The sequence below is a fragment of the Amblyomma americanum genome, chromosome 1 (assembly GCF_052857255.1).
Source record: "Amblyomma americanum isolate KBUSLIRL-KWMA chromosome 1, ASM5285725v1, whole genome shotgun sequence".
Classification (NCBI taxonomy): Eukaryota; Metazoa; Arthropoda; class Arachnida; order Ixodida; family Ixodidae; genus Amblyomma; species Amblyomma americanum.
The window spans coordinates 14986014-15008616 of record NC_135497.1 but is presented as its reverse complement, the minus strand read 5'-3'; the positions used below and the strand labels follow the sequence as shown (position 1 = coordinate 15008616).

The window sequence follows — 22603 nt, the reverse complement described above, 5'->3', positions numbered from 1 at the left end:
TAGCATAGCGTGTACAGCTACTGCTTACCGCCTACCATCGCCCGTCGCTCCTAGCGCGCTGGTTGGTCTCGGCGAGCAAGGAGCGCGCGCTGTCGACGGGAGCGTGGTGCCATCTGGCGCCGCCACCCAGTGATCCTCCACAAGCTCACGATGCACACCGTCTGCTAAATGTGAAATGAACGCATCGTTCCTTGTGACCAAAACGAACGCTTATAGAGTGCAATGCCTCGATGATCGATTCCGCAAAGCCGCTCTCAGATACATAGAGAGTAGCCATAAGTGTTGAGTGCTAGGTCGTAGGATGTTTACAGAAAGGCGCAAAGTTCATTGATGCAAAAAGTAGCCAAAGCCTCTGGTGGCTCATTTTTGTTTTACTTGCTTTTACAGCGCTTTTATCTAAGGCAAACAAGTTGGTTTTGTTAATGTAATATAAAACACAAAAACTTGACAAAACGTATCTCTAGTTATTAACACAATTTGCAGTATATTTACTCTTTGTCCAATCATCAAGCTCGCATTAAGTGATGTCATATCCGCTGCTAAAAACCGCCACTGTATGGTGACACCGTCAGCACCACGAATTTGCTTTTGTGAGCTAATTAAAATATTAAAAACCACAATATACGCTCTACGATCGATGCTAATAGCAGCACTATAACTCATTCTATGCAACCAACAGGCAAAAAACAATGCACTGAAAATGTGTTTCGGGGCCCCTTTAAAGATCCCCCGGTGGTCGAAATTATTCTGGAGCTCTTCGCTTCTTCTCTCCCTTCTTTATCCCTTCCCTTATGGTGTGGTTTGGGTGTCCACAGAGATGTGAGACAGTTACTGCGCCATTTCCTTTCCTCAAAAACCAATTTTCAATTTTACTTACGGTGGGCTACATGCCTCTCAGAAATTAAGCAGCTTAACATTAATAGTTAAAAAGTTAACTATTGGATATTAGTTAACCCTTTAATCGCCAACCCCGAGCTGTATTCGTCTTGGGAGTTTGTACCAATATCGCCGACGACGAGTCACACTTGTCCGGCCCGATTTTCCGCTGTTTCCGCAGCTGTCATTCCTAAAGGGTGATAGTTGGCGAGGATTGCAGACGAGATCGTTCTTCAACCCATACGTGATTGTTGTTCAGCCCATACGTGTTAAGAAAAATCTACCCGGATATTCAGCCAGAATGCAGATGGTGTCGGGAACTGACGACCTATGACTACATATTATGGAGCTGTAGCATAGCACTGCCACCGACAGATATTATGCATGATCCTTCTTTCGAGCAGTGGGAGGACATGTTTGCCAGCTCAGACCTGGTCGTCCAGACCAGGGCTGTGGAGTGGGCCACCCAGGTCGCCGTCAGCCATGGGTTAATGGCCATCTAGCGCTGAATCGTCCGCACATGCGTTCTGACGAAAATAAAGTTTTTCCATCAGTCCATGTCCATGAAAAATTGCATTTCGTGCCTTTCGTGCGTGTTTTGCCTGGCAGCCGTCTTTTCATAATGGTGCTTCACATGAAGATTGCCGGTGGCGGCAATGCTCGGAGGAAAAGAAGTGCTTCTTAGAGTGGTACAGAAACCAGTGTTGCTGACGACATGGAATTTACTTCTGACAGTGACTCGGACTTGACGACGAGAGCGACGCCGACAACGGTAAACAAACTTGAGTAGTGCGCATGTGTGGCAGCATGTGAACACCAATAATCCGCGACCTGTGCCTCCGCGCTTCCTTCTTTCTTCACTGCCCGGAGTCTTGTGGCAGCCCTCTGACGAGAATGATGTTCTTGACTGGTTCCATCTATTTTTTTTACTAGGACACAAATCGTGACCGAGACGAACCGTTACACGGCAGTTTATTGCACTTGTCGGGGTTCTAATGGAAACGAGTACACAGCGATGAGATGATGGTCTTCTTTGAACTAATAATATTGCAGGGTATTGTTTGCAACCCTCAAGTTGAGATTTACTGGTCAACAAAGGAAGTTGTGGAGACACCAGTGTTCAGACAGACCAAGAGCAAGGCCTACTGAACTAGACCTGCACATATGGGGGGTCTTATGGGACTGTGTACACCAACCTCCATTAACTTTTTGGCCGTTGAGGGCGCTCGGTTTACCTGTTCGTCTAGCTGACAGCCGTGCGGCGCGGACGCATGTTTCGGTACTCCTCAGATTACGCATGGTGACTGGGACCGGGCGGACTGATGACTGCGCGAGCGACGTGACAGCGTCAAATAGATGAGCTTTTTTCTTTAATAATTTGAAAGTTTAGATTTAGGCTGGTTTTTAGATTTAAGCTAGTTTAGGTACAATGCAGGCTAAAGAACAAAATTCAGGTCAGTGACCTAACAGCCGGGTCTATATCTGGCCAGCAGCTATAAATTTTCAGCACTCATTTGGGAGTTAACTGTTTTAGAAAGGTAGTTGCTCATTTTCTAGGTGATCGGCATTTGCGGTAGGCAAGATTTTATTTGAGCACGTGTTTGCAACTGTCTTTCTTTTAGCCTGTGGATATTCTAAGGTTTTGTGGTAGCAAAAATCGAGTGCTGCTAAGATGGTCAAGCAACTGAAAGTCAGATGCAAGGAGTGTGAGGCGTTGGTGAATTTGAAGGAAACGCGGTTCGAATCGGTAGAGGAGGCCGAAGGCACGGATTTTATGTGCAAATACTGCATTTTCAGGTGTCTACCAACCGCGAAAACTGTGAAAAGCGGGAATTCTCGGGGAATTTGGGTAATCTAGGAAACTCGGGGGATTTGTGTTTATATCGGGGAAAATTAGCTGTAGTTCTACATAAAAGGAACTAAAGTTGCAATAATGCTGCCTCGTTTAAACAACGCGGACTGGCATTGCACGGATTGTCCATTGCGGCGTTACGCGTCCTCTCCTCAGCGACCGCTGGCCTCCAATGTTGTGCTGTCAAGTGAACATCCCAGCAAGGCGGCAAAAAGCTTTGCGGCACCAGCTGCGCTTCCAATTTCCTGCGGACACTTTCCCGCGCTTCCCCGGCGCTGTGGCCGACGGCAGAGAGCGCACTTCTTACGGTTCGCACGTGTGCTGTTTAATGGCCAGCGGCCTCCCCTTGTTTACCTGTGGTTCCGTGTGGACAGCTCCAACAAGGTAGCAGAAAACGTTGTGAGAACTTGCGATGAACCCAAATGAACTCTTACTCCTTGCGCATCTCCTTGATGGAAGTGTCCGTTTCTGCTGCATGGGGTGCATGCACGCGATGCAGGCGGCACAGGTTTGGGAGAAAGGGAAATATTTTCGCTCCTTTTCACGATCTGCCGACGCTGGCAAAGCAACGAGTTCTGTCCGTATTTAGCTGCGCCGTTTTGAACCGACTTGGTTTTATTGACTGCTGTGGTGCTGCAGGCAAGCTGTGTGCGACGTGTCAATCATGACGGCCTTCAAGTGCACTTTCGTCCAGGACTGGATGAATGCGAAACATTGCGAGTTTGCAGCCTGGATTAGGCCCGTCGAAAGTAACCCGAACGCAGTGTACTGTACGCTGTGCTGGAAGCAGTTTTCGCCCAGCAACATGGGAAGAATAGGGGTGACAAGTCACGCTGAAAGTAAGAAGCACCGACTGGCCATTATCGGAGCCGGGACACCCTCTGTAGCCTCATTTTTTACCCCGCCGGCCACCGTTGTGACCACTGCCGGGCCAGTGCCGTCAGTTTCTGCGCATCCTTCAAGTGCTTCAGCTACTGCGACGGACGCCCAACCTGATTGTACAGCAAAGGATGTCTTTCAGCGTGACTTAGAGGTCATAAATGCTGAAGTGATGTGGTGCCTCAACGCTGTTATGACACACGCATCACTCCGTGCTGCCGCCGCTTCGGCTTTTCTGTTCCCTTTGATGTTGCCATCATGAGCTACAGCCAAGAAAATGCAGCTTGGCAAAGACAAAGCAGGATATACTTTTGTCTATGGCCTCGCACCTTTCTTCAAGGAGAACCTCATGTCGGAAGTAAGCCAAGCCTTCCACCTCATCGGGTCGTTTGATGAATCTTTAAACAAAGTTGCTCAAAAAGAGCAAATGGACGTGTTGGTTCGCTTTTGGTTGGATGCAGAGGAGAGCGTGAAAACTCGCTACTTGACGTCATTCTTTCTGGGGCGCACGCAGGTGGAAGAATTGGTACCCGCTTTTGAAACTTCCACAGATGGACTCTCCCGATCAAAATTCTTCAGATCTCATTGGATGGGCCAAATGTTGATATAAAATTTCTCCGTGAGATCAAATAAGAACTTTGTGAATCCCACGACAGCCATCGTATTCTCGAAGTTGGTAGCTGTGGCCTTCATGTTGTGAACGGGGCTTTCAAAACCGGACTCTCGGCAATAGGTTGGCAACTCGTGGAATTTCTTCGTGCTTTGTACAACTTATTCAAATGTGTACTTCCCCGACGCGCTGAATACTCGCGCATATCCGGGAGCAGCATTTACCCTATGAAGTTTTGGGCTGTGCGGTGGCTTGAAAATGTTTGTGTAATTTCAAGAGCTGTTGAGATTCTGCTGTACCTTAAGTGTACGTCGAGCCGTGTCGAAACGAGAACAACCGACCGACCAGCTCCAGTTACTGCGTGGTTGAAACAGCCATTTGCGATCTTCTGCTGTCTGCAAAGCTAACCTTTATGCTTGGCATCGCGGAGAAACTGCAGCCCTTCCTGGCTCAGTTCCATACCGATTCGCCTATGCTTCCATTTCTTGGCACAGCATTGCAGAACCGTCTATGATCCCTGATGTGTAGAATAGTAAAGAAAGAAGTAATAATGGCTGCGGACAGTCCGTTGAAGTTGATCAAGGTGGACGTGTACCTTACTGCGAATGTAGTTGTGACGCCCAAGGTTGACCTTGGGTTTGCTACGAAGAATGCGCGCCGAAAGGCCCCAAAACTTTCAGATTAGTCTATCCTAGGGTTCAGAAGTGACTGCGCCACTTTCTTGAAGAACTGCACCAAAAAGATCGCAGAGAGGTCACCGCTGAGGTTCATGCTGGCGAGGGGATTGTCATCTCTAAATCCCGCGGGCGCGCTGATTCCCGATCTCTGAGAACGGTGTCTGAATGATGCACTTGAAGTTCTAACGGAGCACCAATGTATGACCAGGCGATGCGGTCCAACAAGCATGTATGCTCCCTAGCCTCGACGCAAGCGGCATTGAAAATTTTCAGTAGGTAGGAGCATGCATCGGCTGGATGCCCATCAGGCAGGCATCTGTGGTTCGAACTAAGAACTGTTCACATTTGTGAAGGTGATTCTGTCTCTTTCGCACGGAAATGCGTCTGTCGAGCGGTGATTTTCTTTTAACAAGGAATGCCTTGTTGAAAATCTGAAGGAGCACTCTTTGGTCGCCCAGCGAATCGTGTATGACGCCGTAATGTCGGCAGGAGGAGCTGCCAACGTTCAGCTTATCAGGAGGATGCTCCAAATGGTCGGTGGGTCGAACACATGGTGGAAAGAGGAGCTGGAGAGGACGAGAGCAGAAAGGGCCGATGCACTTGGGAAGCAACGGTAAAAGAAGCCGCTTCTGTGAAAGAGCTTGAGCTGAAAAAAAGTTTTGTCTGATGCCGAGATGCAAGTGTCCCTCATCCAGACGAAAATAAACTCTCTAAAGCAGTGAAACAACACTGAAGCATTGTGCATGAACTTGAGGTTGACTTTCTAGTATTACTCTGAGGTTTGTCGCTCTTTCACTTCTACAAACTAAGGTTTCTATAATCTGGAGTTCGTCTGAATAGACTTGCTTAGAGAGAATTTCACTTTTTTTTAAAGTTCAGGTCCCACACCATTGCGGTTACTATCAGTAGATAGAAATATCTCGCATTTGAAAATATTTGTTTCCGCATGCATCTTCCTTTTAGTTTGTATTTGAAATTGTTAAATTCGTCGCAGTTTGTTTTAGCATTTTTTCAAAGATATTTGATTTGTTATGCATTTTGCTAATATCTCCCCCTTTTTTTAAATGAAATAAACACTACTCCTTACTATTAAAGAAGGATTAAATCGTTTTTATTTTTAAGATGTTTACTGGAGAGTGATACCATCAGGCGGCTTTGTGTCAGCTTATTTTCGCATGAAACAAAGTACTATGTCACTCAGAGAATTTTACAAATGCACTCGGGGTAAAACCTGGAAAACTCGGGGGAATTTGGAAGCGTCAACTTGGCAGACATCCTGGTTTTAAGTGCATGACTGGACAGGGCTGACCAAGCGAACACCAACCTAGCGTTACGTATGGATGCTCTAGGAAGAGAGCTGCAGGTAGAGAGAGAGGGCAGAGAAGCGCAAACTTCAAGAACAGCTTGGTCAGCTGGGCGCAAAAATGGCTGACACCGCCATCCAAAGCCCCACTGGCGGACATTCTAGCGCCAGCCACGTGGATGGGTCCTGCACTGGCATAGACAGCGATAAGAAAGTAAGTCAGGCAGATTCAGATAGGAACAGCTATGCAGAGTGGCAGCTAGGAAGTCTGGAGGCGATAGAGAGAAAGGGAACAAGCTAAACCCAAGGAATGAGGTCATGGTCGGTGATAAGAGGCAGCAAAATACAGAAGTTAGGAGAGAGTAGCATAGTGCTTATCACTGGTGACTCAAACGTGAGGAGGTGCAAAAAAGCTATAAGAGCATGTAAGAGGTGATAGGCAGGTAGCAGTCGGGGTGTTCTCAGGGAAGACAATGGACGCAGTACTGAGGGATAAAAAGCGAACTTTCTGAGAAAGTTGCAGGGCGCAATTTGGTCGTGGTAGCGGCGGGGCTAAATGATGTCCTGAATCGTGATGCCGCACAGGTAGTGGACAGATTAGCCTAGGGAGCTGACGATTTAAGGGCGATAACACAGCAAGTGCAGGTCGTGGTGTGCACAGTGCGGGAGGTGCAAGGACAGAACGAAGAGTTTGCCAAGGACGTGGTGATGGTTAATCGAGAGATTAGGAAATTAAGCCTGGAGAAAGGCTTTGGAAGTGGCAGGCATAAACAGGAAAGTGCATAGAGTAGGCTTTGGCAGAGGCTTTACACGATGTGGCATTCATTTTAGTGGAAGGGTAGGAGCACAGATCGGCTGGCGCCTGGCAGATTGGGCAGTAGCTATTTTAGGGGGTCCACGGCGGCTCGGTGCGTAGGGGTAGGTAGAAGCTCGCAATAATGGAAATAGACGAAGAGGGGAAGTGCAGCCTCGGTAGTGATCATAAGCATATTAGTCTACATTTGGGAGCCCTGCTTAAAAGAGAAATGAGGGGGAGTCAAAAGAGTATGCAAAATTAAATGACGAACAAATAGCGGCGTGCATAGAGAAAGCAATAGAGACACATCCCATGGAAAAGTGTGATTATAATCAGTTAGAACTACTCATTAGTACAAAAATAAAAAAAGTACAAGGAGTAAACCGCAGGAGAGGAAAGAGGAAGCCACGAAGTTGGTGGAATAAGGAAATTATAGGGAGACCATCCAACAACGACGGTTGGCATCACGGGAACACACACAAGCAAAGAGGGCGCAGTTATCTGAAGAGGAAATAGGCCGAAAATGGGAATCTTATCGACAAAAAAAACAGCAAGTGCAGGTCCTCGTCCAGGCTAAAAAAAAGCATTCCTCTGATCTCTGGCTGGCTGAATTTCGCGATGCAACTAAAGGGGGGTCAAGAAAATTCTGGTACCATATAAGCTGGCTAGGTAAAACGAACCAAAGAAAGCAGGAGCAGATTCAAGATGCCAAGGCAAAATGTTTAGAGGGAGATAACACTGTGGGTTTTCGCAAAGAATTTTATGAGGTGACCTAAAAACTATAAAGCTGGATTTGAATGCATTAATGAACAGCAAATTATTTCTGCACCAATCGAATACATTCTGTGCATCAATATTAAGTTTATCGACCACTTTATTTATATGTGAATCTGAGGTTAAGATTGTTGTGTCATCAGCATAAAGAAAACAGTTGGAATTTTAAAGACACCTAGGGAGGTCATTGATATATAGTAAAAATAGAAGAGGGCCAAGAAGGGAATCTTGCGGAACTCCAACGTTAGTATTCTTGAATTTTGAGTATGTTCCCGAGATGAACACGGCTTGTTTTCTATTGAATAAATAGCTTCTGATTAGCGAAAGTGCAGGCCCAGTTATGCCGACAGCGTCAAGCTTATTGAATAAAATAGCATGGTTGAGGGAATCAAAATAGCGGAAAGGTCAATAAATAATGCACCAGCAAAGTTACCTGCGTCGATGTAGGATTTAATTTAAGGTTTTAAGGATTTAAGGTATATTCCGCCACGCCGCCCGTAGCTGCCCTTCTCCAGCGGCAAAAGGCATGAACTAGAACATGCGCGCTGGAGCAGTGCCATCTGTTCAAGTCTCTAGTTCAGTAGGTCTTGACCAAAGGCAGGAACCGCTTCAGCACGTTGATGCGCTGCCTGCATTTCACCAACTTGAAAACCGTGGATGAAGCTACCCATCTGCATCCCAGGATGAAGAAGCGTCTGTGCGCTTTTCAGTGTGTTACCGTGTTTTGCATCAAATAAATACTTCGAATTTCAGTATATTGTGACCCATACCACGGCATACATTGAGGGAAAGCCGCCCTCAACAATTGTTTTACCAATTTTTAAAAGTTTTTGTTCTAATTCTAACCAGAAATCAGTGATATAATATATTTTTAGAATCAGAAGGGCATGGAAAAATTATGAGAACTTAAAAAAAATTGGAAATTTTGGTACGTTTTTCGGAAGTTAAATCGGTCTCTGTATTCTGATGTACTACACCGTTGACAATCCTATGCCGATAAAAACGCTCTGAACTCAAAAACCTTGTTTTTAAAAATTGTGTAAAGTTTAGGCCCGTTTCACATGCTGCGAGTTCAGTGCCGCCACTGACGCCGCAATGCGATTGCCGCTGAGTCCTTCCACATGCTACGGAGAACGTAGTCTCTTACTATTAATTAGAGGGAAAGCTGGCGGCATTGCACCTGAGCCACCATGGGCGCTCAAAGCATCATGGGACGATGAGCTACTTAGTGCAGGACAGTAGGCTTTTTTTTTCAGGGACACAAGAGTCAGTCTGCCGCGCCAGTCCGCGCATGTGTGCGCTCAGCGGCGCTGGCTATCACCGCACACTATCACGTGGCGGGGTCACGGGGGGACCGACTCTCTTCTTTTTAATGCAATTTTACTTTTTACGACTAGGCTTCAAGTCTGTCGCCGGATGCTCCCTCCGCATTTTTTTTTCCCTCCATCGTGCGCGGAATGGCACATCTTAGTAACGCCACTCTGTGTTCCTGAAAAAATTGGCTGTCCCACACCAAGTAGCTCATCGCCTCATGATGCTTTGAGTGCCCATAGTGGCTCAGGTGCAGCGCCGCCAGCTTTCCCTCTAGTGAATAGTAAAAAACTCTATGCATAAAAAAAACCAAACATTCACTACTACTTTTTCTGATCTATGCCTCAATTGGCTCGCAAGTGGGGGGGGGGCAAAATGTTAGTTTTAGCTTGAAGCTTCCGGCATCCCTTTTTTTACGCACTCCTGAGACCATAGAGTTTCTTACGATACACTAGAGGGAAAGATGGTGGACGCCCGGGGCATGCTGTGAAGACAGCGAACCGGATTGACATCTAATGGCTTGTTGACGGTGCTACGGATTGGATTTTCTGGGTTCAGTTTCGTTTTCATCATTGTAGTTTTTATTGATTATTCGTGCGCTTTGTGGTTGTGCAGTACAGCTACACACGCAGTTCAGATCCGAAGGCGCTTGACTCGAAGTGAGCTGAGCGCTGCATCCGGTGCCTGCTAGGCCTAAATTCCGTTTGCCCCCTAACTGGGAGCAGTTTACGCAGCAAGCTGGGTTTTTTTTCAGCGGGAACCTGTGCTAGCTATGCATTGAAATGTGAAAGGAGGGAACAAGGTTTTTTGTGAACTGAGAACTCTGCAGTCTGCTGCCGGACCACTCTGCACATTTCTCGTAGAAGTCTCGGAGACACTTTAAAAGCGCGATGTACTTCGACAAGCGCAACCTATGCTTACCGTACTCGTTGTGGATTGCGTTTGGTTCATTTCGAAGACTGGCGGTGGCTGCGCATTGCATGCAGGAACGACTTACCCGCATGTTGCACTTGTTAGCATGAACACGGCCGTCACTTACCTGTGGCAGGACAGGTCCTAATGCATGTTTTTCTTGGCGGAATCTGCAAGTGCAGCGCCAAGACATGCCGAGAGCCGGCACTTCGTGTGCACAAACTAGTTTCTCATAGAAAAGCGGGGTCTCGAGCAAGTTTCTCACGGCGCGAACATTGCCTATGCACGGACATAGGGCACGTCCCGTCCCGCAACAGCAGACGGCACCAATGAAAAGTTTATATTTTCCACAGTGCATTAACGAAAGCTTCTATAGTCTACCATTTTAAGCGGTAACAATTTTTTGAAAGAAGATTTGCTCTAAAAAACGTGTCTGACAAACGCAGAAAATTGTTTTGCACGGTTAGCAATGTTTGGCGGCATGAAGAGAAAGCCCCCTCTCGCCATGAGCAAATTTGGTGCTTGTCTGCTCATTTATTGTGATGTACAGTTATAATATTTTATTTGCAGAACATATTGATTACAAACCAACGCTTCCTTGCAACATATAATTTGCGAAAATTAGTATTTTTGCAGTTGTAGTCATGTTTTAGGGCCAAGCCAAGTGCGCCTTGCTGTCTTCCCGGCATTCCTACGGTGCATGAAGTGCTCTTGCATGGCTCTTTCAGAAGCTCGCATAGACCGTGGCGCAAGTTTTCCCTCTAGGTAATATTTAGAAACTGTATGCCTGAGACGAATGTTAACGCAACTGATTCAGGCAAAGTTTACTACAAGAAAACGGGAGTTTGTTTACAACTGCGCACACACACTGTTTACCTACCATGTCTCATAGTTAACCTGGCAAGACATAGAGTATTGCTCAGTGAAAAGCAGCAGCATTATTGCCATTGCCATTGGACTCAGCCAGCTGACCGAGGAGGTGCAGCTCTATCAAGAGACCACCGATACGTGGAATGCAGTGGACTATTCTGCCATTACCGCAGCAGCTGCGAAAGTTCTTGAAGAAGAAAACCTATAACGCGCGCCACGACGAAGCGTTTGTGATTATCAGAGTTCAATGACAGCACTTTCTTATCCATTCTTCACTCAGCAAGCACATGTGGCGACACTCGGAGGGGCACAGACAGATTCTCGTTAGCTCCTTCTTCGTCATTTTCTGCACTTATCACAGGTATATAAGCCGGCCGTCAGCACGCTCATGCCGAGCAGTGCCCGGCGTTCTCCTGCTAACGTCCACTCGGAAGCCTAGGGGCGCAAAAACCTAAGCACGCAGATGACATTTTTCTCGTCGCGGTCTGAGTTGGTTCTGTAGTTCGGAGGACCGCTGGCGTACTAATCCCTTCGAAAGCATGAAATGCCGCCTAAAGCATCTTCAGGCATGTCAATGGGATCCTCTCGTACTACGTTTGGCCTCCGTAACGATCGCTGAACAGCGCGGTCATCAAGGAGGCAAACGGAAGAACCATGATGTTTACATTGAAGTGAACGCCACCTCTTGGTTCCACAGACGGCCGGCTCACCGGTTCACTTTCACTTATTTGACAGCTCATGTGACGTGTACAAAAACCACGGTCCCGCCTCCACGAGATGTCGTATTGCCGGCAATGACCCGCGGCCAGAGATGGGCATCCTCACGAGGGCGAGCCCTCTTGAGAGCGTCCTCACCCTCACCTCATGAGGATTTCACTCGGTGAGGTGAGGGTGAGGGAGGATGGGCGCGTGAAAATTCGTGAGGACGAGGGTAAGGGAGGAAAGACATGGTGAGGTGAGGGCAAGGGAGGGAAGACATGGTGAGGTGAGGGCAAGGGAGGAAAGTACGATGAGGTGAGCGTGAGGGAGGGCAGATACGCTGTCTTGAGGGAGAGTGTGGCGGTTCGCACCATACTCCGGGCTAACTTTTTTGGTCTGTGCAACCCATTATTAGCGTCCGTTTTAAAACGCTGTTTCTTAGGGTGAAGGTTCCCGGGGGAGATGTAGTTCCTGCAGTCTGGAGGTACACGAGGTGAACACTAAACGCAGGGAGCCGCATGCCTTCTCCGTTGTCGCGATGCAATACACCGCTGTCAATGCTATGCCGAAAAAAGCGCCCTTTGAACTCAAAAAGCTTTTTTTTTAGAAACTTTGTAAAGTCTCGGATGAAACACCCTTCATAGTGTGCTAACAAGGGGACACTGGCCGGACCGTGCGGGTGGCTGCCGGTCCGGTGGGAACCGTTGTACTGCAGTCAACATTTTCATTATCAGCCCCGAGTCTGTTAAATGATCAGAGTGTGGAGTAAAACATGTAAAAATTATGCCTAGTAAGGCTGTTGAATTCCCAAGTTAGAAGCCTTGTTTCCCGAAGCGAAGTCCGATGTCAGCTCAATGAGGTAATGAGGTTTCAAAGAATTAGCTGCAGTGCAAAAAGTGCATCTACGAAATTCTGCTCTCAAATCAAAGCCAGTTGGCGGCGTTGGTGTGGGATTTTTTCATTCACACTGTGAGTAGTTCATTACAGTCGTAGCTTCTATTTTTCGCTGGAATCGCGATATAGGAAAGCGGTGCCGCAATGTGGTGGCCAAAGCCAACCAGTATATTCTTATCATGGAAATAAAGCTGCAGCTTAACAACCTTGGTCTGAATCATCGCTTGCTCCACCTTGCATTGTACGCAGTGCCAAAAAAGAAATTAGTTGTACTGCTCTCCAAATAACTGGAACATCTCGGTTTTTTTTTTGTCCCTGGTGAGACGTGTGACCACGTAATCGTGCTCCTGATTTTATGAATCATATTTCTTGCAGGCATGGTATGGAATTGACACTCAGCGTTTGGGCAATGCGTAGACGTGCAAGGAAAAAAAAATCGCGGACACTTTAGCCAGGGGTTAAGCACGAATTGTCATGCGCTAGCACCATCGGATCTGGTTTTTCATGGTTTTCCTTGACTTTTTATCTTTTTGCTTGACCTGAACGGGCTCACTTTGGTTGACATATCATATGATGTAAGTTTGCGTGATATTGCATCATTTTAGGCTTGCACTGCGGTAGAATTGGTCATTGTATACATTCACAGATCTCTGGGAGGCCTGATTCCACTCCTGAGCAGAGGTGCTACGCGCCACTGCCCTGTGATGGCAGGTGATGCCATCGGTGGGGCTTGTGAGACCCACCTTCACCCTGAGAAATCTCTCGCGACTAATAGTTAATTGAACCGCCACGGTGGGCAGCTTGCTCACAATTCGTTGGGCAGCTTGTGATGACGTCACAACGTCGCGTGACCAAGCTAGCCCACATAGTAGAAGCAGGCTTCTGTGAGACAGACAACCGCTTTTCGACGGAGTGGATGCGCTAAGGCACTACGATGGCAACCACAGGAATAATTTACTCCAGACTCTAGTTAGTGATTACCATTATTCAGCCTAAATGCTGCATTTTAGCGACCCGTTTGATTTTCAAGAGGCCTCCACAATGTTTTATTTTAAGCAGCAGCATCAGAGGCTCACTGCAGCGGAAAACTGGTATAGCAATGGGGCAAGACACTAAAGAAATAAAAAAAAACTTCATAGCTGAAGGAGCGAGATCTGATCCCACGGTGGCGCTAAAAAATCAGTTCCGCTGGCCGCTGCTTCAGACCACTACGCCATCGCCACAGCTTTTTTTAAGCATGGTATTTATTACATTGAAAATATATTCTATTTACCTTAACTAAATTTTTGACTAGCGTTTTAGGAAAGTACACGAAACACATAAAAAAAAATTAGCTGACACTGAGGAAGCGATTGAACCCCTGCCGCCAGCTAGACCGTAACTTAACTAGTAAATTTATGCTGCACGAAACGCGAAATTGTATGCCACCATCCCAAACACTCAATGACAAACAGTTGAGCCCCAGCATTCAGGTGAAGATTCGTAAAGACGGGAACTTGGGGGTATCTAGGCCGCTGATTGCAAGCTCTGCTGCTAGCTAGGCTGAGAGTCTATGTTGTACAAAATGCTGTACCGTATGACACTGCCCGGAATGTTCTGCGGCGAACGGTTGGCCCACAAATTTTACACGAATGTCGGGACCAAGTGGCCTGACTTTGACGCCTGCCAGGCAGGAATATATATTCATACTGCTCGCAGCGCAACAAAGATGGCACTAAAGATGAAGGAAAAGAGGAACGGGATATATATACTGGATGGAAATAGTTTAGTTCTGAGTTGTACGGGCGTGCAAATGTTAGGAAATTTCGAATACCAATTCAAATATCCTCGTATTTGATTATTCAAACAAATCTATCAGTGTATGTTCAAAATTATTCGAAACTAATCGAATATGGGCTCAAGCTTTCAATACTTTTCGAATAAGGCCAGCAGTACTTTTCTTCCATGACTTTTCCAAAAACAGGGACCATACACGCCGCATTACCACGCTGCCGCGATCGGTATACACGGGATGGAGGGTTCAACTCCACGGTGCGGTCAATTCGCGTGACGGTGTTCGTAATCCTCATACATGGCCTCAGTGATTGTTGGCCCTGCAGGGCCCAGGCAGGTTCAATTGCTAAGTAGTGAATATTCGTCAAAATATTCATATTCGATTAGGTTCCCTCAATATTCAATTCGTATGCGATTCGGTTTTCAGCCAAACTATCCGGATTCGATTCGGTAGCAACGTAACAATATATTGGATTAGGTAGCAATAGTACGGTAGTGCTATTTGCACACCCCTGTTGAGCTGTGGTCCTCGGGCATCACGCTGCCGCCTGTTATTTGATTCCGTTATGTAACCACCTCGGTTACAATTGCAACCACTGGGTTACGGTTTGCGTTATAACACATAACGCTGAGACCCGAAACGCGAGAAGTAGAGCTTAACGCTCTAAAAGACACAGCAAGGTAAGGCTGAGCACGTCAAGAGGGAGTGCCACTCCGGTTTGAAGCCGGTCAGTTCATACACTTCCCTCAGATGAACAATCAGTTGGGCGAAATTTTAACATCCTGCCTGAAAGAATTGCCGAGCGCTCGAGCTGTGGTTGAGTTGTCGTTGTCTTCGTCACACACCCGCATTCACGCGTGTTAAACTGCCAGTCTGTCACGCTGTAGTTTGAAAGCGTGGTTTTCATGATCTTTCATCCGTGTGCCTGGAAGTGTCATCAGGCGAGCATGCAGCTAACCGCGCTAAATGGTGGGAGATTAGAAGCAGTGAAATTCAGAAGACCCAGTGCTGCGACAGTATCATTGGGTAATGGTAATTAAGTGAACTACAAAATTTCCTTGCTCTGAGTCTATTCTATGCTTCACACTTATTGTAATTTCGTGGTAAGCGCTACTGTGATGTTTTTTAAATACTCTTGGCGTACATTAGTTTTTGTACACACACAAAAACTTGCTGACTCATTTTAGCAGTGCATATAGATGATAATGAAATGTTATAAGTGCAGGGCACATGCGTACATTCAGTGCGTGCGAAAAGGAAAGACAGAGTGATATTTTGGGGCTCCATTCGTAACTGTCTTGGGTTTGTCTCGCGCATTAGCGCAAACAACACACATACACGCACACACACAGCAATATAAGCATCTAGCTTCTCGTCCAGTAGTGCCTTGAGGGCTTGCCTTGTGTGTTTAATACTCAGTAATATCGCCAGTGGTTGCCGACTACAAAAATTAACTCAAGTTTTCAAACGAATGTTAGGGAGGGCGAGCAAATTTTTCGAGGTGAGTGTGAGGGAGGGCCGGATATCTTTTTAAAATGAGGGTGAGGGAGGGCCATGGATTCAAAAATGAGGGTGAGGGAGAAAAAGTGAAAATGAGGACATTTGCCCACCTCTGCCCGTGGCCAATCGTGTGCGATGGCCGGCAGGGAAGCGAACTGGTTCCAAAGCGAACCGTCTGGTGTTTTCAACCCGTTTTTTTTTTTTTTTGTGAGCAAACAAGCTAGCATGCTGTGTGCAAAACTTCCACTCCTGCTGCAACTGCTCCTTTCTGCTCCAAAATGAATGGCTTGGGAAATAATAGTGTCAGAGCTCCAGAGGGGTCAGAGCAGTTGGAGCAGAGCGTATGGATCGGCCCTGAGCTGGAGTAAGTTGGTGATGTTTCTGGCGCCGTCTATTGTTACTGAATGCAAGAGGGAGGGGGGGGAGGAGGCCCCTAACTGCTGCAGCTGACATGGTGCTGGTCAGCTGCAGCAGCTGCACCAATTCTCCCGCATAAATCACTGGTCAATTTATGCTCAAGCACAGACCACAAGGTAGCTTATGATAGTCTGCATTTTTTGATAAATAATTTAACATCAGAACTTGCCTGGACTGCCTGCAATGGATGAATAATTGGAGTTGTCTGCGCACAGAATTTTCATCGAGGCGAGCAGGATAGCCAATTTGAGAGGCTGCACCATCTGGTGAGCTGCGAGGCAATCAATATCCCTTTTCGGAGCTGGGGTAGGTTTTGCAGTACCCCAGATGGCGCAGCCTGTCAAATCTGCTCCGCTTGCCTAGACGAAAAGCCTCCGCGTAGATGACTGCAGTTTTTCGTCGATTCCGGACAATTCAGGCAACTTCCAATGTTTAAATTATTTATTGAATAACGCAGACTATCTTAAGCTAACCTATGGTCTGTGCTTGAGTCCAAACAGGCAAGTAGTTTACGCACAAGAATTTTTTACAACCCAGACAGATAAACACGCAACGCTCTTATATTAGGGCCCTTCGTTTTCATTTTTTTTGTCCCCGGAATTAGGGGATTAAAATCGGTCGTCTTTTTTTTAGCTCAAATTTTGGTACAATAACCTTATTGTACCAAATTTTGAGCTAAAAAAAAGAAAATGATTTTTACTCCCTGAATTTTGGAAAAAAAAAAAATGTGGGAACAAAGGGCTCATTGCATTTTTGATTGGATGAGTACATGATAATCACTGGTATAAATAATAATGCATGCAATACTCACTTCTGCAGAACAGCCTTAAATAACTGTCAGAGAAGCCAACAGGAAGCTGTTAGCCATAATTTGATGTGTTCATAATATAATCTTGCTTTAAAATTAGCTGCTTCTTGGGCAGTGCACTACAAGAAACCATGCACAACTCTTAAAGTCCATTTTTTGGTGCAGCAAAAATTGCACCAAATGTCTTTTAGGCAGTAGCAGCATTGTGTGTCTTGGAAGTTTTCAGACAGTACAAAAAGACCAAAACTACCTAATAGTTACAAATAACCCTTTGTTTCACTGGTGGTGTTGTTGTGTGGCACAGTAAACAGGAGGACATCTTTTCGTTGGTTCACTGTTCTGCAACTTGTGCACTGTTTTGAACTACCAGTCTTTCTGGCATGTTTGACAGTCACCGAAACAGTCACCGAAACTGAGGAGCATAGGGGATGTTTTTTTTAAATTCGTGTTCATCAGTGGGAGATTATTAGTAATAATAATTTTCTTTATTTCCATCAGTGGTAGAGGAGACTGCGAGTCAAAGTCGCTTTAGAGGCAAACGACTTGTCTAGAGCCTGCAGCCTCCTTACAAGGCAAGCAACGATTGAGCAGGAAATAGACATACATAGCAAGTGACTTCATATGAAATATGCACAAAAATAAAGACAGGAAAATGCAAATGACATGAAAACTGCTCTTCAATTATTTAAGAAAGAATGAGTGAGTGACAAACATTCACGTAATGCTCGTACATGAGATGTATAAAAATCAAGACCTGATTTTGAAAAGTATTGGTAGATGATTTTTTTGTGCAGAATAATTTCTTTGCAGAGTGACCAGCTTCCACTGTTCTGTATATCTTGTGACGTAAGAGTGTGTGTTCGTGGTAAGATTAGATAATTCATGAAGAAACTTTAAATTTTACCTCCCGCTTGAAAGCTTGGTGTAACTTGTAATTATAAAAGCTAAACACAGGAAATTATTCTAAAGATAATTGATTAGAAAGCAGAAGAAAAAACCACAAGCTGCTGATGGGATCTGAACTGACGACATCTGAATTTTCACGTCTGGTGCTCTACCAACTGAGCTACAGGGACGGCTGTCCAATTTTCTGCTTTTGGGGGTATTTATGTGTTGTGTAACGGAAACTTGAGTGTGTTCACCAGCACCACCCTCCTCCATAGCAGCGGACGTACTACATCCTGTATTACCACGAGTGCCACTTGGAACATGATTGAACAGTGAGGGCGGAAGCTGTGCAAGAACCCTCCTATGCTACTTACGCCATCAAGGCTGCCAGAGTTGAGGCCCTCGTTACCTATTGAGCAGACAAGGGAAAGGGGCTTATGTTGTTTTTGATGGCAGAAACGGTCACATAGTAGTCCTGATGAGTCCTGCATACTGTGTTTGTGCAAGTTCCTTCTTTTTAGCCATTCTTTTTGGTGTATGTTTCATTTTATGTTATGTTATGGTTCATTGCCTTTACTTAAAACCACCCAATTGTCTGTAGTGATTTGTAGTCTCATGCGACGCTGAAGAGGCAAAGTGAGGGACGTGGGAGAAGGCGCTCGCCATCTTCGCACTAACGCATCAGGCTTAGGTCGACTCACCCCTGTAAATAAACCTGTAACAATGTGGTAGAGGTGCTGGGTAGATCATCGCAGACCCTTCTCGACTTCGCTGGAGCCGAAGACTTGCTGGGCTGCCATCTTTGCCCGTGACAGTGACCCAGGAACGTGACGCGCGACAGCCAGGAGTAGCAGCGCCCACTTGGTAGCACTACCGTGAGCTGTGGACCTTTCCTGGAAAGGCTGGGGAAGACACATGGCTCACATGGCTATTGAGGGAAATTAACAGGTGCACGCCTGGGTCCGCGGTTTTTCTTACCCTACTGACTTCCCTTGGGCCGTCTCCTCTGACCCAGAACTCTGTTTCGGCCCCATACCACCAGTCTTCTCCAAGATTCTAGTGCATTTTTGCTTCCAACGCTGCCAATACCCCCTTGCTCACCCTTGCCTCTCCTGCGAGGAGTCCATTTCTCTTTGCCAACTTCAAACTGGCACCTACCCTAACCTTGCACGCTACCACAGCCTTTACCTACCTGCTACCGCGCCAATTGCCCGCTATGCGGGGAACATGCAACTCTATTTCACACCACCTGGGCCTTCCAGGCCATGCGGGCAGCACCTCTGCTGCCCATTCTGAATGCAGCCGACCAGGAACGTGCCCTCCGGTCGCCCAACCTGGTTGATCAGTGTCAGCTGGTCGCCCGGGCTGTGGTGGCCATGTGGGCCTGTTGGAGCCCTGAACTAAGGGCTCCACTCCCAGTCAGAAGTCCCCCACAGCTTGACCAATAAATATATTTTCCACCATGACCATGCATGGCCTGTCTCCATTTTAGCTGAGTCTAGCTTTTGAAGGTCCCCTCGAAGACTTCTTTTTTTTTTTTTTTTCATTTTATGGGCTGCTTTAGGGCCTTTCTTACATGTTTCTTCAGGAACACCTTCATATTATTTCTCCCTTTATAGGTCATCTCTGTAAGGTTCCCGCCTTCGCTCAAGGGTTTCGTGAGCCACGACCCGCACAATGGGGCGCCAGCAGTAGTTAAATGAATAGGACTGGCTTATTCCCAGACAAAACAATGCACAGCACTGGAATCAGCAAAAAATCCCCAGCTGAGAAACAGCAGCACAGGTCGACACAAAACCCAGGCAATGCCTTCTCGCGCACCCACGAAACAAACGCTGCCTGGTCGACTACGCCCCCCCCCCCCCCCCCCCCCCTCAAAAAAAAGCCCCTTCTCACATTTCCCGTCTGCTTCTCATCACACAGCTATCTCCGCTAATGCATGCATCCCTCTGACAGCCGAATTACTTGCCCATGCGCAAAGCCACGTGTGTTTCAAAGCTAACATGTGGCACGGGCGTGTTCACTATCCCATGAATGACTGCAAAGGGCCTATAGGCCAGACAGTCTTTACCACCTTCGTCACTTTTTTCTTTCTCCTACTCTCTGTAGATTGTCGGTCTTCCTTATCCTCGGTTAGTATGCTGGTACTGTTCTTATCACCACCCACCAAATGGGTTTAGTGATGTACTTCCGGTTCCCCCGTGCTGGAGTCCTATCGCAGCTTTAAGGGCCAACTCTGGCGTTTATTCTATCTCCTTCTATTTCCCTTTAACTTTCACGGTGTTTTCTCTGCACTTTTCTGGTCCTTTGTGCCAAATTTTGCAATGCAGCGATGTTTTGTTGCTACGCAAATTAATTTTAAAATTTCCTGTTTCGTGGCCTCATTCTGGGAGTTTGTACGGGCAACCTTGCGTGTGTGAGGTCACTAGATGCGCAGTTGTTGGTATTCGCTGTGCATTTGCTGAAGGACAAAATTTATAGCTGGCTTTTATTCATTTTGGACAAATAATGTCTCAAACTCTCACAATCGCCGGTTTGGCCAGTCAACACTCACACGACAGGTTTTGTGACAGTACTCGTGATGTAATTGGATGGTCTGTTGTGACGCTGTCCTTTGGTTGAAACCCAGTTTCAGTTTCTGTTTCCTGGTTTTTGCTCTTTTAAAATACTTCTACTTGGTATTTTGAAAAGCTGTTTTTTTGTGCCCGAGTGAGGGAATTCTAAGGAATGTGATATGATTATCAACTCGAAATATTAAAAAAAAACCCCTGCAGTTGGCCTTTAAATAAGAGGGGTGCTTAATTAGGAAGGGCACCTGATCATCTGAATGCTAAAAAATGTGTAAACGATTCGACTGCATGTAATTCATTTTCTGCTGCTGAAATTATGGAATGCTAGAGTAGCAAAATTACCCATAGCTGCATGTTGTGTCTACGCAAGTTTGGAACACCATCACAACACAATCTCTAGAATTGTCGCAAATAGCGCCTGCAATAGAACGACAAAGAGCAGTTGAATTACCTAATAATTTTTTATAATGCCACCCCAATTTAGAATGAGGAAAAAGTGGTAGGGGTTTAACGTAGATAAACCAAGTTGACGTGCGAAATAGGTGTTCATTCTTCAATTGGAGAGGACGCTTAAGCTCTACCTTAAGGGTATGGCGCGATAGCTTTAGTAGGTTAATGCCCATATATACAGAATTGGTCACTGTCTACTTAACAAAGATGGCGGAGAGTCTTCATGCCACTACCACCGCGCAGTGTCTCAGCGGTTAAGTGATGCGCCAACTGCACTGGCAGGTGGCGCTCTCTACCACAGTCACCGGTGGGGATTGTGTGACCCATGTTGCCCTTCCCCAGCAGCCTGTTGTGACCAATCATTAATTAAACTGTGTGGGGACCTGCCCTGCAGCCCCTTGAGTTTGCTTTCCCGCGAGGCACCGTGCAGCGGCGGTCTCACCTCAAGGCTGAGCGGATTCCCTTGTGAGTTACATTAACTGGCAAGAGAGGGTGCCAGCATCGCTGCGCGGAGACTGCTAAAGCCCGCCCGCGGGAGAGGGCTTCGGCTGGGATCGTCGGCCTGAGCGGACGCGTTGCTCGCGGCTCCGCTCTTCGCCGGCGGGGCGAAGAAGCGACGGGGAGAAAGGCTCCCGTACTCGTCCCGTCCGGCCTTCAGAGTATATATCCCTTGCCCTAGCACGGGCGAACATTCGCTCGGAACCTTGCTGGTGAGTCGGACGACCTCGATTCATTAGCGTACCTTGTTGCTAGCTGGCGTTATTGTTTCTGTAGCAATAAATGCCTGTTTGTGTCAGCCAATGTGTCGTTCCTTTCTTCCCCCAAAGCAAGGCCCGCCGTGGTCGGCGAGCGCTCGGTAGCGTACGCGATCACGGGGTGGGGTCCGGGCGGCTTTGAACCGTGTCAGCCGCGATTGAGTGGGGAGAACGTACTTATCTCTCCAATTCAACCCCACAACTGCCACCTGCCAGGGCAGGTTGTGATGGCGCTTTCTCCTATTGGCTGCAGCTTGCGTAACGCTCCTCCGAACTTATCCGAGCTTACCCGAGTAACTGTGGTAAGCTTGGGTTAGTTATTCGGGTAAGCCCAGGTAAGTTCGGAGCACAAGACAAGATGACAAGATCCTTGTGCTCGGGGTTTGTACGTGTGGCGTTGTGCTTTCGCACTAATATTTTCTTTACATATCACATCTCAAGTGCACTGCCTCCACACACATTTGAAAAGGAAACCACTGGAGAAGTCCTCCCAAAGGTTGAGTTACTGCGGGAATGGCTACTAGACAGTCCCCACTGTGATGCTAAATAAAAAATACTTCCTTTCTTGCCGCTCACAACTGCTCGCAAAATATTAAAAAAAAGACTTGATTATTGATTTGCACGCCACAACGCATGCTGTCAAACATGGAATTTGTGGCTGTAGCTGCTCTCGATGGTGCTGCGAATGTGACAGGCAAAATCATTGACGTGGGCCTTAGTCTGGTAGTTGCTAAACTTTGTATGAAAGTATCACCCTGTTCTAAATTTTGTGCTGCTGCAGCAACTTGCTTTTCATGTGATGGAGGCATGATTGATGCAACAGTGTGAGACAAGGAGGAGTTGTTTTGCGAGGCCTCAGTGATCGAAAGGCGGGCACTAGATTGGATTAAACTCATCAGGCCTCTGGATGGAGGGGTAATAAACAGACTTCATTTCCTTGGGCTCCTTTCCTTAGTCGATGTCTTATATAAGTTTCTCATGATTTAAT

At 46.7% G+C, this 22603-nt stretch overlaps 1 protein-coding gene and 1 long non-coding RNA gene across 2 annotated transcripts in view; one reads left to right on the top strand and one right to left on the bottom strand.

Moving 5' to 3' along the window:
- Window positions 1-22603, top strand: part of LOC144110263 (transcription elongation regulator 1-like) — a 151089-nt gene that overhangs the window by 61856 nt on the left and 66630 nt on the right.
- The window catches only part of LOC144110273 (uncharacterized), a 114423-nt gene continuing 109275 nt past the window's right edge, over window positions 17456-22603 (bottom strand). The window contains exon 3 of the long non-coding RNA XR_013309784.1: window positions 17456-18742. This is a non-coding gene — a long non-coding RNA (uncharacterized LOC144110273). The remainder of the gene's footprint in view (window positions 18743-22603) is intronic.